Genomic DNA, 15,240 nt, shown 5'->3' on the forward strand with positions numbered 1-15,240 from the left:
CTGGGGATGTGCCCATAACCAAGGTACATGCCCTTGACCAGAATTGAACCTGGGACCCTTCAGTCTGTAGGCCGACGGCTCCATCCACTGAGCCAAACGGCCAGGCCTGAAACTAATTTTTTAAAAAACGCCTGTAGCAGTCTCAAAATGTACATTCATCAAAAAAGTGACACTGCTCTTACTGGTTCAGTTTATAACAAAAGAATGTTAATACACTTGAACTTGTAAAAAAGAAGTTGTGCACCAATACTTACATTATGAAATGAACACACACCAGTAAAACGCTGCTATTGGTTGCGTGGAAGACGTCATGGAAAGTGCCCCACAGCTGAAAAGATAAAGAGCTTTTGAAACCACGATTGAAGGCAGCGGGAAGCCATCAAGGGCTGCACTTGGACCCCAGACCAGCTGTTTCCCAAGGTCCTGCCGACCAGGAGGGACCTGGTCCTTGTGAGTGTCTGTGACTGACTTAAGTCACCATCTGGGAAACCCTGGACAAGGGCTGCCTGGGTGGGGGAGGGCGTCCATGCCTCGCCGGGGGGTGGGGGGCTTCCAGGTGAGATGGCCTCGGGCCCTCTCCTCACCCAGAGCCCAGGGTTTTGTGTAGCCAGTGTCCCCATCACAGCAGGAGTGGAAGCAGCAGCGTGGAGGTCAGGCCCCTACGGACACCCCCGTCTGTGGCGAAATATCTAGTTGGGTCCGGTCACGTCCTGGTGTCAGGAGAAAGGAGAGGCTGAGCAACAGACCCAGCTTCACCTTTTGTTAAAAACGGTGTTCTTTCCAACAATAGGAAATTCGGGCCAGGAGTTCCCTGTATTATTATTATTATTATTATTATTATTATTATTATTATTGGGCTTTGTTTTTGGTTTTAACAGACTTTGTGGACTTGGACAATTCACCTCATTTCTTGGCCTCAGTGTCTTTGTCTGGACAGGGGAACAATGGCTCACCCCTATCTGGGGGAGGGGGATTAAATGCGGCCATGGACCAAAGCTTTCTGCACGGTGCCGGCACGCAGTAGGTGCTCACTCCGCTGCTGCTGGTCCTGCCTTTGCCATCGTGCACATGTCCACCTGAGCCACCTCCTGGTCTGTGAAGGGGAGAGTGACCGGTGACAGGCTTGGCAGGCCCCGGTGGACACGCTAGCTCCCTCACCATCCGGTCCCACCCTCCACCTCCTCGCATTGGCTCCCGCTATCCCCTCACTGCTGATGAGCCCGCCCAGACACACGCTGCCCTCCTCCCCTGTGACCCTCCTCCCCTGAGACCCTCCTCCCCTGTGACCCTCCTCCCCTGAGACCCTCCTTGGTGGCTCCCTCTGACACGCGTGACGCCGGGCACCTAGGCCTGAATGGAAAGTGCACAGACCCCACCTCTGAGCAGCCCATTGTGGGCGCCCAGGAGGCAGCTGAGAGCAGGGCTGAGAGGGGCCAGCAGCGCCTGGGGGGCCCTGGGGCTCCTGAGAAAAGCACATCCTCAAAGACAAGCAGCACAGCCCGGCCGGTGTGGCTCAGGGGTTGAGCGTCGACCTATGAACCAGGAGGTCAGGGTTCGATTTCCAGTCAGGGCACAGGCCCGGGTTGTGGGCTGGATCCCCAGTGAGGGGCGTGCAGGAGGCAGCCGATCCATGATTCTCTCTCATCACTGATGTGTGTGTCTCTCTCTCTCTCTCCCTCACCCTGCACTCCCCGCCCGAGAGCGGCAGAGCTAAGGCTGCTGTTCCCAGGATGAGTTTCAGGGGCGCTGGGCCTCAGCTCACTGGCAACATCACCCACGGGGGAATGTGGGCACCTTCTCTCCGCCTCACCGGCCGCCCCGCCCTGCGGCCTGCGTTCCCGCTCCCATGGCTCTGCTCCTCCCGGCCATCCGTGCCGGCCTCCCTCCCTGTCCCCCTCCCTCTACAGGAGCCCCCAACCAAGTCTGAGACCCATCGGACCCCCCTCCAATCAAACAGCCCACAGCAACTTCAAGCAACTCCTGCCCTGGCTGGTGTGGCTCAGCGGATAGAGGGCCAGCCTGCAGACTGAAGGGTCCCAGGTTCGATTCCGGTCAAGGGCACATGCCTCAGTCGCAGGCTCAGTCCCTGGCTCTGGTCAGGAAGTGTGCAGGAGGCAACTAATTGATCTTTCTCTTTCTCTGTCTCACCACCTCCCTTCCACTATCTCTAGAAAAAATATCCTTGAGTGAGATTAACAAAAAATAAACAAAAAGATGTTCAAGCAACTCCTTTGCCCATGGACTGACTGCCCGTGGCCACCCACTTTCTCTCCCCTCTGGGTCCGGTCAGCAGATATCGATCCAGCCAGAGCTGCCGGTCGGCAGGTTCACAGTTAACAAGCACAGGGCACCTGCCCGGGCTGTGGGCTCGATCCCCAGTGAGGGGCGTGCAGGAGGCAGCCTCAAGGATTCCCTCTCATCATCGATGTCTCCATCTCCCTCTCCCTTCCTCTCTGAAATCAATAAAAACATATTTTTTTAAAAAAGAAGATAAGCAGGACTCGGAAGGTCACATTTGAGGGGTAGGTGATGGGGACCTGAGGTGGGGCACAGGCAGGTCCCCAAAGGCCGTGTGCAAACAACCCTCCTTGCAGGTTAAGTCCAAGGTCAGGGGAGCAGCCCAAGTCCTGGTACCCCCCCTCTAGGCCTCTGGGTCCGGCAGCTCCCGGGTGGCCTGGTACTGGGAGCAGGGCCCGCCTCCTCCCACTGTCCCTCCTGAACCCGCCCTTCCTGTTGTGACAACTCGTTCTCTGTGCAACTGGTTCCAGCTGTGGCTGGGGTTTCAGGTTGCGGCACGTGCCCCATTGAGGCTGATGCGAGTATCATGTGGGCACCGAGAGCCGCCCGCCTGCAGGCCCGGCGGGTTAATGATGGGCCACGGCAGCCGTGTGCGCCCAGAGCCAGCACCCAGAGCCAGGCCCTCCCGGGACAAGGGCTGGGCCCGGCCCCCACGTGCTCATTCATGCTGTCACCAGGCCAGCCTTCCCGGAGCACCTGCTGGGGCAGATCGCCTGCTGGGCTGGGGGGGCGGGGGGCGCCCCATGGGGTCGAACTGGCCCGGGCTCCGCCCAGCCCCCAGGAGTAACCATGGCTGCCGCCCAATGACCTCCGTCCGTGGCGACAGGCCCTGTGACGATGCTTAGACATAGCAGCTCCTGCTTCCTCACAGCCCCCCTTTGCACTTGGGGAAACTGAGGCTCAGAGAGATGAAGTGACTTCTCCGAGGTCCTACAGCCTTTGGCTCCAAAGCCATGCCCTTCGCACTACCCATACCCTCTAAGTCTCCCCGTGGGGAGGGCCAGGGGGCGGGGGGGCAGAGGTCCTGCCCTGGCCAGTGTCTCCAGCCTGGGCCGCGCTGAGCAGGGTCTTGGGACCTGCCTGGGTGTTGGAGGCTGTTGCCAGGCACCTGCTCTGTGATGCCCTCGCCCACCTAACCCTATGCTCTCTCCCGCCTCCTGGCATTGGCTCCCGTGTCCTCCCTCCCCTGCTAGCTGCCCCTCACCCCCCAGACATGAGCCCATCCCCTTCCTCTGAGACCCTCCTGGGTGCTTCTTTCAGGAAGGCCTCTCAGACCCCCCTCCCTCTCAGGAAGTGCAGGCCTGGCCGGGCCTCCCAGAGCCCGCATGGCCTCCCACCCCGCAGCTCAGGAACCGACCGAATCCTCCACGGGTAAGCTCCTCGGCCAGCTCATCCTGGCACCCGCACCGGGCACCCGGCACCCGGCACCCGGCACGGTGGGAAATTCCTCAGCAGGGGCCTCTGCAGCTCCTCCTGGGCTCCGGCCTCGGGGAAGAAAGGTTGTGATGAGAGAGGACAGAGGCACAGTCTCCAAAGGAGGACGTCAGTGCTGACGAGAAGAAGAGGTGAATGGTTTTAGGGCAGTTTTAGGTTTACAAAAACATTGGCCAGAAAATACAGAGAGTCCCCACCTGCTTACACATCTCTCCTCCCCACCATAGAGCCCCTGGTTTTTACATTCATGTTACATCCATATTAGCACAGCATTATTATTATTATTATTATCTACATATCATGAAATTCATGCACGGGGGGGGGGTCTCTCAGCCCAGACTGCACCCTCTCCATTCCAGGACCCCTTGGGGGATAACCAGCCGTTGGACATCCCTCTCGCAATCCAGGACCGCTGGCTCCTAACTTACCTGCCTGCCTGCCTAATTGCCCCTAACCATTCTGCCTGCCTGCCTGGTCACCCCTAACTGCCCTCCCCTGCCGGCCTGGTCACCCCTAACAGCCTCTGCCTTGGCCCCCGCCACCGTGGCTTTGTCTGGAAGGATGTCCGGAAGATGTCTGGTATAATTAGCATATTACCCTTTTATTAGTATAGATATAAAAGGCTAATATGCTAAGTGTCTGACCGTCCAACCGGTCGCTATGATGTGCAGTGACCACCAGGGGGCAGACGCTCGACACAGGAGCTGCTGGGACACGCACCGGCCATTTACAGAGAAACGGCACCTTGGACTTGGCGCCCCCAAAGCAACACTCGGCTTCTCCCAAGTGGAACACAGGCCCCGCCACCACCTTGGAGCGACACCCCACCAAATCGCAGCCTCAACTGCCGAGACCCCATGGCACGAAATGCAGCCCACTGTAGGTGCCTGTAGGTGCCAGGTGATGACATCACGCAGCAACGCCCGGCTTCCTCTCCCTGGCGACTAGCCTCCTTGCAGTTTCCTCAGTCCAGGAACACGACTTGCTTTACAGCCAGGTGGGAACACTTTACACTGTAACCACATGTCTGTGAAGCATTTTCCCGTGCCTCATCTCATTGGATCCTCACAGAAGTCCTGGAGTAGGCAGATAGGAGACTCGGTGGAATCCTATTTTCTTTTCATTAGCCAGAAAAGGGAGATTTAGAAAGCTTAGAAACTTGACCTGACTATAAAGAAGAAATGGTAGACCTTGAAAATGACTTCAGGTTTTCCCACTGAGCAGAATATAGTCCAGTGGTTCTCAACCTTCTGGCCCTTTAAATACAGTTCCTCATGTTGTGACCCAACCATAAAATTATTTTCGTTGCTACTTCATAACTGTCATGTTGCTACTGTTATGAATAATAATGTAAATATCTGATATGCAGGATGGTCTTAGGCAACCCCTGTGAAAGGGTCGTTCCACCGCCAAAGGGGTCGCGACCCACAGGTTGAGAATTGCTGATATAGTCAAACACTGCTACAGTTCAATAGTTTACCCTTTGTTCTCCCTGTGATCGACAATAATAATCTGCTTCGTGTTGATATTTACTGCTGTGTTGCTGACCATTACCTGAAAGAGAAGTTGGGGTGCATCACTGGGCTGGGAAAAGTTTAGCTACATCAGAAAGCAGGTCTAATTAAGCAAGTTTATTCTGTATCTATAAAGGGCTAAGTTGACTAGCGCATGTGCGATACATATAAAGCTCTCGCTGGCGCCAATCACATAAGTGTGTTTTGATCTGTCATTGTCGATCGTGAATTTGGTTGACACTTCTATTATAGAGAAAAGGCAAATAGTGCTATTAAAACATTTCTTCTAATTAATTTCCTTTCAATGTGTACAGATCTGTGCACCGGGCCACTAGTTTTAATATATTTTTATTGATTTCAGAGAGGAAAGGAGAGGGAGAGATGGAAACATCAATGATGAGAATCATTGATTGGCTGCCTCCTGCACATCCCACGCTGGGGATCCTGCCTGCAACCCGGGCCTGTGCCCTGATTGGGAATCGAACTGTGACCTCCTGGTTGATAGCTCAACGCTCAACCACTGAGCCGCGCCGGCCGGGCTTATTATTAATCGGAGTCCATGGTTTGCCTTGGGCTCCATTCTTTGTGCTGTACATTCTGTGGATTTTGACCAGTGCATATGGCAGGTGTCCATCTTACTATGTCATACAGATGGTTTCACTGCCCTAAAAATCCTCCGTGCCCCACCTACTCCTCCTTCGCCCCACCCTCAACCCTTGGCCCGCACTGACCTCTTTCCCGTCTCCATTCCTCCGCCTTTTCCAGAATATCAGATGGTGGGAATCACACAGAACGCAGCCCCTTTTCAGAGCAGCTTCTTTCACTTGGAGGCACGCGTTTAAGGCTGCTCCGGGTCTTTCCGTAACTTGATAGCTCATTTTTTTTTATCTCTGATAACACACCATGGCTGGACGTGCCCCAATTTAGTTATCTGTTCAGCTATCAGAGAACATCTCGGTGGCTTCCCAGCGCTGGCAGTTACATATACACCCCGTAAACATTCGTGCGCAGGTTGCTGTGTGCACGTAGGTCCTCAGCTCGCCTGGGTAAATACCCAGGAGCGATCCCAGCTCTCTCAGTGAGCAGTTATAGCCTCTCAGGGCCTCACGGTGAGAACAGAAGCAGCGGTGAGAAATGGCGTAGAAATGTGTGGAGCTGGAGGGAAATGCTTGGGCCCCCAGGCATCTTCGCGCTGGGGGAGGGGGGATTTAGTGAGAGGGCAGAGGGGAGAGGAAGGTTAGTGCTCTAGAGCACGGACTGACCTGCAGGTGCTCCTGGCAAGGCCTGCAACGTCAAGGGCAGGCAGAGGACAGTGGCAGGGGCTGTGTCAAAAGATGGTTTAGCCTGGCCAGTGTGGCTCAGTGATTGAGCGTCGACCCATGAATCAGGAGATCACGATTCGATTCCCGGTCAGGGCACATGCCCGGGTTGTGGACTCGATCCCCTGGGTGGGGTGTGCAGGAGGCAGCTGATCAATGATTCTCTCTCTTCATGGATGTTTCTATCTCTCTCTCTCCCTCTCCCTTCCTCTCTGAAATAAAAGAAAATATATTTTTTAAAGATGGTTTTAAAAAATCCATGGTGTTTTATTTTTATTTATTTATTTGTTTGTTTGTCTGTTTATTTGTTTGTTTTTTAAATTCTCACCCGAGGATATTTTTCCATTGATTTTTAGAGAATGGAAGAGAGAGGGAAAGACAGAGAGAAACATTAATGTGAGAGAAACACATGGATTGGCTGCTTCCTGCATGAGCCCTGAGCAGGGCCTGGACCGGGGAGGAGCCTGCAACCAGGTACATGCCCTTGACCGGAATCGAACCTGGGACCCTTGGGTCCACAGGCCGACGCTCTATCCACTGAGCAGCACCAGCCAGGGCCAAACCATGGTGTTTTAACTGTGGGCCTCGGAACGGGCAGGATTTCAGCAGGTGGCCTCGGGCAGGGAGGAGCATGCCAGGATGACGGAACAGCATGAGCTGTGGTCTTTTTTAAATCCTCACCCAAAGATATGTTTATTGATTTGAGAGAGAGAGGAAGGGAGAGAGAGAGAGAAACACCCATGTGAGAGACCAACATTGATTGGTTGCCTCCCATACATGCCCTGACTGGGGATCAAACCCAAAACCTAGATACGTGCCCTGAGTGGGAATCGGGACTCGAACATGCAACCTTTCGGTGTACGGGACGACACTCCTACCAACTGCGCCACCCGGCCAGGCTGAGCTGTGGCCTAGTGGGGGGGGGGGGGTAGCCGGGGGGGGGGGCTGTGGGGGAGGGGCGTGGATGGCTGTGAGCAGGGAGGCCTGGAGCTTCAGCTGTACCCGCCCTGGGCAGCGGCTACAGGCCAAGTGGCAGGAGGGCCAGGTGCAGGCGGGAGCTTTGCTCCAGGTGCTTCCGCTGAAGGGATCCCTGGGCGGCGATGGGATGAACTTCTCCACTTGTCCTCCCGTTTCCTGTCTTTCTCAAAGCCTCTCTGTTTGCCTTGAGGCGTGATACAGCACCCTGCCCACCGGAAGTGAGTGTCCTGTCACCATGACACCCACCCCCACCCTTGAGGCTGTGATGGATGTGACTCAGCCTCACCCAGCCCAGGCTCCGCCAGCCCCGAGCTCGCCCACCTTTGGCCCCGCCAACTGGCCTGCCCTTCCCTGTCGGCCGGCAGGCTGCTGCCCAGGGAACAGTGGGAATGGAGGAGGTGGGCCCAGCAACAAAGAGAGGTGAGCATTGCTGCTGAGAATAGGGGAGCAGCCAGGCCCGGTGGGGTCCCCTGTGTGCCAGCTCAGCCTCTGCTTTGCTCCCTGGCTGGGAGGGATGGCGGTCACCTCAGGTCACCGTGCACTTAGGAGACAAGGGAACACCTCAGAGAGGTGAAGGAGCCAGCCGGGACCACACAGCCAGCAAGTGGGCAGGGCTCCCCCGGGACTCGGATCCCAGCGCCGGGCTTGGAAGCCACAGGTTTACTGAGCACCTACTATACCCTGGACCGGTTCTGAGCACGGGGAACACCGTGGTGGCTGAGACAAGTCCCTGCCCTCGGGGCGGACCTCCTAAGGGAGAGAGGGCTACTCAGGGTCTTGCAGGACCCGGAGCGGTACCCTGTCTCTCCCTGCAGCTGGCGCTCCCCATGCCCTGAAATGGCTCTTCTCTTCTCCACGGGAAAGTTCTAGGTCACCCCGGGAAGCTGGGACAACCTTCGATTCCTAGAAGCTCACATGCGGAAAGGCCCTGCAAACCACCGGTTCCGCCCTTCTTCCTTATGACGCCCCCTCCACCCCACCCTTCTCCCCGCGACAGGAGGCTCACTACCTCACACGATGAGCCATTGTGCAAGTAGAGAAGCTACAGAAGTCCTCCCTAAACCGCCACGGGCCTCCGTCTCCGCTGCCACTGCTCCGGGTCCTGCCTGCTGAAACACCCCATTACACATCCCTATCATCTAACGGCCCGTTGGTCCCCCTAAATCTTCTTGGGAATAAATGTCTTCTGTTTTTCCACCATCTGGCCTTGCCCTGCCCGGTCAGTGCCCTCCAATGGCTTCCGCTCTGACACTGCCCAGGAACGCTTTGCCAAGTGACCATCGAGGGCCCTGGGTGAGCAGGACAGAAACCGCCCTGACCTTGGAGGGCAAAGACCCAGGCCGGCAGCAGGACTAGGGCGGGGGGGGGGGGGGGGGGCGGCGCGGCTGTCACAGACCAGCAGGCACCGCAGGCTCCTCCCATCAGCCACTCAGCGGTCCTCCATCAAGGGCCACTCATGCGGCCAGTGCCAGGCGCACGCCGTGGTGGCTTGTGGGGAAGATGGTAAAAAAAGCAAGGGAACACCTAAGGAAGGTAACTTCCGGCAGCGGAGATGCTTTGAAGAAAACAGAAGGAGTTTATAAAAAAACAACAACAAAAAAAACCAACAATAACCCAGCCCCACAAAGATCGAGGGGAAGAGAATTCCAGGCAGAGGACACCTCCCGTGCAAAGGCCCTGAGGCAGGGAGGCCCGGCACAGGCACATGGCACATGCAAAGGCCGCTGTGGCTCCAGCAAAAGAAGCCAGGGCGGAGGGAGGGTGGGGGGGCCGGGCTGGGGAGGCGAGAGCCTGAGCTTATTCCACGCCCCAGGGCAAGTTCCCCTGGAGGGCGTCAGACCTCAGCCGTGAACTGACTTTCATACTGAAGAGCAGGGAGGGGCCAGTGAGGACAAGCGCTACCCGGAAAGGCTTTGTGGGAGCCAGTGGAACCTTCTACCCCAGAATTACAGGAAAGTCACTGTTAGGTCGGAGAGAGCCCAGGATCGGATACATGCAGACATGACAAGATAATGGACTTCCCCTGGAATTTCTCACAGATCAAGGTGCCAGACACAGATACCAGCTTCTTCTCCCTGAATTCACATACCCCCACACAGATAAGAACTTCATCCTGAATATTCCGCCCATTCCCTGCAGCAGAGAATTCCTCAGCTCATGTCCCCGCCCCTCACCCAACCGCAGTATAAAAAAAGCGCCCCCCTCCCTGTTGGCGTGAATCCACGTGCCCTGTCCTGGGGGTACGTGGGTCTCCCGGGGACGCAGAATAAACCTTTTCCTTTCCTTTCTTTTCTGATTCACTGGACTCTATTTCTTGCGCCACCTCCTGAGCCACCTAACCTAACATTTGGTGCCTTGAAACCCGGGTGGCGCGAGCACTCCCTTTGGCCGTCCCTCCACGGCTCTGGGTGCCCGCCTCTCCCTCCTCGTGGCTCTGCAGGACCTCATCTCTTCAGCTCAGCAACTTTTCCCAGTTTGGCAGCATCAGCGGTGAGTCCCGCCCCACCCCGTGCCGGTCCCAGGTGGCCACCCGCCCGCCGGCATCTCTGTCCGTAAAACGTGGCCACGTCAGAGATTGCCTCTCCGGACCCTTCCAGGAAGGCTCCTCCGGACCTGGGGGGGTAGCAGGGACGCCTCTACCCCGCCCACGGTCCCTCCGTCCCTCCGTAGCGTGGGTTAAACCGCTGGGACGCCAGCCTTTAGCCCCGCTACAGGCCACGGGTATTGCGCATGGGGAATCCAAATTCCAAACCTGACCTGAGCACACCTCTAGTTTCGGCGACACCATCCAGGACCGGATGACCCATCATTCCTCACAGGCTCTTACCTGGCAAGGGACCCTCCAATTCTGCTCAGGTTTTTCATATTTTCAGGTGAAACGGACACGGAATGATGAGGGAGTCATCAATTCTACTGTCTGGATGGGAAATCCTCTAGTGTCGCTCTCTATTTACGAACCCTGGGCCTACTCCTATGCCCACCCTCATCAACACAACTTTCCATCTACTCTCTGACATCAGTCCCTCCTCCTCTACATCCTGCTGGATTTCTGTCACTGGCTCGAACCCTCATCATAGCCACTCAATTCCAACCTATTGAACCATCTAACTAAACTCTCTCTAGAAATTCGCAGCTCCTGGCCGGACCTCCTGCCCATGGCCCTGACCAAACTCCAGCTACACCAAGGAGCCCCACTTTCTTGAGCCCTTTTGACTCTTCTTGCTCAACCACCGTCTTCTTACTGATCCCCCTCCCCTGGGTACGTATCTCCCATATCTGTCTTTAACCAGGCAATTGCTCCGAGAACACGAGAACAGGTTTCTGCCCAAGCCAGAGCCGACCGACCAGGACTCCCAAGTCCAGCCCTTCACACTGGTGACTCGGTCCTCCTTAAGAACCTACAACCACAAGCCTTGGAGCCTAGGTGGACGGGACTTCACACTGTAATCCTCACAGCCCCCACCGCGGCCAAGCTGCTTGGCGACCCCAGCTTGACGACCTGTCCTGGCACCGCCTCTCCAGACTCAAGAGGACCCCGGAGCAGCATGACTTCTATAAATGTGAGGTGTTGGGCCCCACTAAGGTCTGCCTTAACCGCCCTCCCCTCCTCCTCCTCCTCCTGGCCCTGAGCAACCTACACCCACCCCCACCCGCTTATGTGTGGAGGTTCAAGGTCCATGAAACCTACTACCAGAACAGCAAACAAGTCACCCGGCAGCGGAACCCAGACAGGTGTAATCAAGATGTCAACACCTATGGGGTTGCCACGGAAGAGACTATCATACCACACCGCAGCCAGTCTCACCAAGGCCAGCCCAGGTACCTTCTTTTGGTGCAACGGCACCTTAAGGAACTGCATGAACTCCTCTGACCCCGGGCCTTGCTTCGTGGTCACAGTAGTTCCCCAGCTAACCTTGTATGGAGAGTCGGAGCTCACTGGTTGCTCCCTCCATCCCATCCCTGGACCCACCGGGCTGCCTTCCTCCCTGTCATTTTAGGGGTGAGTATCGCTGCCTCAGTAGGCCTCACTGGGGGGCCCTCGGGAACTGTCTGGTCACTGCTCAGGACTTTAATGACAAGCTCCAGTTAGCCCTGGAGTCTACTACCGCCTCTTTTTAGCCTCCCTACAGTGACAAGTGACATCAGTAGCCCAAGTAGCCCTGCAGAACCAGCGCGCCTCAGACCTTCTGACTGCAGAAAAAGGAGGAACCTGCATATTCCTTCAGGAAGAATGCTGTTATTACATCAATGAGTCCGGAGTAGCAAAACGTAAACGTACAGACCCTGACTAAGCTGACTGAAGAACTACATGCAGGACACTTCCAGGACAACTCTCCTTCCGGCTGCTTCCAAAGCCCCTTAGCCACCTGGGTCCTACCCATGATAGGGCCCCTGATTCTCATCTGTGTTCTTTTTTCTCCTAGCCCCCTGCCTCCTCAAGTTCATCCACTCCCGGATAGAGGAGATGTCACGAGTGACTGTGAATCAGCTCCTGCTCCATCCCTACACTCGGCTCCCCTCCGACCTGCCTCTGCCAAACCCTGGCCTTTAACCGCCCCCCTTCGCCACCCGTGGTCAGCTGGAAGCAGCCCCCTTTGCCACCCGTGGTCAGCTGGAAGCAGCCAGAACGAGTCGCCGTCCCTTATCACCAAAAGGCCGGGATGTTAGGTCGGAGAGAGCCCAGGATCGGATACATGCAGACATGACAAGATAATGGACTTCCCCTGGAATTTCTCACAGATCAAGGTGCCAGACACAGATACCAGCTTCTTCTCCCTGAATTCACATACCCCCACACAGATAAGAACTTCATCCTGAATATTCCGCCCATTCCCTGCAGCAGAGAATTCCTCAGCTCATGTCCCCGCCCCTCACCCAACCGCAGTATAAAAAAAGCGCCCCCCTCCCTGTTGGCGTGAATCCACGTGCCCTGTCCTTGGGGTACGTGGGTCTCCCGGGGACGCAGAATAAACCTTTTCCTTTCCTTTCTTTTCTGATTCACTGGACTCTATTTCTTGCGCCACCTCCTGAGCCACCTAACCTAACAGTCACAACCGATTAGCAGTGGAAGATTTACCCCCTTTTTTAAAAAGAATTTTAATTTTTTTTTTCAGTATCATCTTTTTTTTAAAATATTTGATTGATTTTTTACAGAGAAGAAGGGAGAGATAGAGAGTTAGAAACATCGATGAGAGAGAAACATCGATCAGCTGCCTCCTGCACACCTCCCACTGGGGATGTGGCTGCAACCAAGGTACATGCCCTTGACTGGAATCGAACCTGGAACCTTTCAGTCCGCAGGCCGACGCTCTATCCACTGAGCAAACCGGTTAGGGCTTAAATATATTTTGATTGATTTCAGAGAGGAAGGGAGAGGGAGAGATAGTGTTAAGGTAAAAAACCATGAAACTTGTAAAGAATTGTTGTGAGTTTATTTGAGCCAAACTGTCGATATGTGCCGGGAAGCGGAACCTCCACGAATTGGAATTGAGATAATGCTCCGGAGATTGGGGAGTTCATACCTTGTTTTTATAAATTTACCATCAAAAGGAAAATACGTGAGTGGGTTACATGAAATCCACTGGTGATAGACTAGGGAGGCAGGAGAAAGCAAAGCAGGGAAACTCCTGGGATTGGCGGTGTCTTAAGCGTGAAGCGTATCTTTATCTCCCTGTGACCTGGCGATTCCACCCCTGTGCCTTTTGTCCACAATAGAAACATCAATGATGAGAAAGAATCAAGGATTGGCTGCCTCCTGCACGCCTCACCCTGGGAATCAAGTCCGCAACCTGGGCACGTGTCCTGACTGGGAATGGAACCGTGACCTCCTGGTTCATAGGTCGACGCCCAACCACTGAGCCACGCGGGCCAGGCAGATGCACCCCTTTCAAACAGTTCCTCCAGGACGAAGCAATAAGCCTGCTCACGCCCACCGCATGGCTGAATGAGAAGGCAGGTTCGCCCTGACCAGTTTGGCTCAGTGGATAGAGCGTCAGCCTGCGGACTGAAGGGTCCCGGGTTCGATTCCAGTCAAGGGCATGTACCTTGGTTGCGGGCACATCCCCAGTAGGGGGTGTGCAGGAGGCAGCTGATCGATGTTTCTCTCTCATGGAAGTTTCTAACTCTCTATCCCTCTCCCTTCCTCTCTGTAAAAAATCAGTAAAATATATTTAAAAAAAGAAAAGAAAGAAAAAGGTTAGCGGGATGCGGAGGACGTCCTGCCGCCAGCGAGAATGCGAGGGCGCAGCTGCTTTGGAAAATAGCTTGGCGGTGTCTTAAGCGTGAAGCGTATCTTTATCTCCCTGTGACCTGGCGATTCCACCCCGGACATCTACCAGGAGGAATGAAAACCTTCCCCACATAAACTCCTGGAGCCGATGCTCGTCGCAGCCGCACTCGCTGTTGGGACGCACTGCCCTGGCCTCTCCTGCTCGGACATGTTTTCGGAAGCGCACATGGACAAGCTTTCCCAGGGCTTGGGGCAGACGGCAAGATAAGAACTCGTCCCCCCTCGCCTCTGCTTGACCCGCTGGCGCACCCACATCCTGACCCTACACGGCACACTCCCGCCCCGTGTAGTGAACCTGGCCACCCCTCGGCTCACACCCACACGCTGGTCTCAGCCGCTGAGAGGATGGAACACGATTTCCTAAGCTCTCAGCACGGCTCTTGGCCTGGCTCCTGTCCGCGCGGACCTGACACCCACAGTGGCCGATATGTGGAAACCACTCACATGTCGTCAGTGGGGATGGGTGCACGGCACGCGGTGTGTCTACCGAGATGCTGACACGGGACGTGCGTGCGCCTCAGAACCACGATGCTGAGTGAGAGAAGGGACAGCAGAGAAATCCCACATATCCTGCAGGGTCCCGTCCGTATGGAATGGCCAACAGCCAAACCTGCAGAAACAGAAGGTAGGCTGGTGGTTGCCAGGGGCTGAGAGGGGGGTGGGGAGTCATTGCAAACGGCCCGTGGGGACCTTTCAGAGGATGGAAACGTTCTAAAAGCAGACTGGCGATGGTTGTGCAACTCTGTCCATTTGCTGAAGAGTCACTGAATCACACACGTAAATTGTGCCCCCAGCACTGCACGTTGCTTCCTTAATCTGAGCCTTAGTCTAGAGCAGGGGTGGGCAAACTTTTTGACTTGAGGGCCACAATGGGTTCTTAAACTGGACCGGAGGGCTGGAACAAAAGCATGGATGGAGTGTTTGTGTGAACTAATATAAATTCAAAGTAAACATCATTACATGAAAGGGTACGGTCTTTTTTTTTTTTTTTAGTTTTATTCATTTCAAACGGGCTGGATCGGCCCGCGGGCTGTAGTTTGCCCACCGCTGGTCTAGAGACACAACCCTGGGGGCGGCCACCCAGCTGGGCCAGCTCCCCCAGGCCTCTCCGGGCCCCTCCGGGCCACCTGGGGTGGGGGTGGGGCCTGTCCCCGTCACAGCATGTCTTACCTCCCTCGGGGCTGTTCCTTCGCTTCTCTGTCCTCTCTACACTGGGTCCAGGAAGCGAGGACTTGCCTGTCTTGTTCCTCCTGGTGCCAGCTGCTCAAACAGCGGGCGCTCCTCCCGTTCGGGGAGGTTTCACGGCGAAGCAGGGGATCCCGCCTGTGGGGAGAGGGTCCCGCGGGGCACACCTGCAGGACAAGGAGTGTGCCTGTAAGTCAGCGTTTCCAGATTTCCTTTAAATCTT

The 15,240-nt window shown here is 55.6% G+C and overlaps 1 long non-coding RNA gene across 1 annotated transcript; it reads right to left on the reverse strand.

The window, feature by feature from the left end:
- Positions 1–3,672: 3,672 nt before the first annotated feature.
- LOC118652063 lies at positions 3,673–15,240 on the reverse strand. Its single transcript, XR_004966420.1, has 3 exons — positions 15,003–15,240; positions 14,277–14,442; positions 3,673–3,847 (listed from the first exon to the last, which is right to left on the reverse strand). It is a non-coding gene; the product is annotated as an uncharacterized LOC118652063 (long non-coding RNA).

Source organism: Myotis myotis, unplaced genomic scaffold (genome assembly GCF_014108235.1).
Source record: "Myotis myotis isolate mMyoMyo1 unplaced genomic scaffold, mMyoMyo1.p scaffold_m19_p_3, whole genome shotgun sequence".
Classification (NCBI taxonomy): domain Eukaryota; kingdom Metazoa; phylum Chordata; class Mammalia; order Chiroptera; family Vespertilionidae; genus Myotis; species Myotis myotis.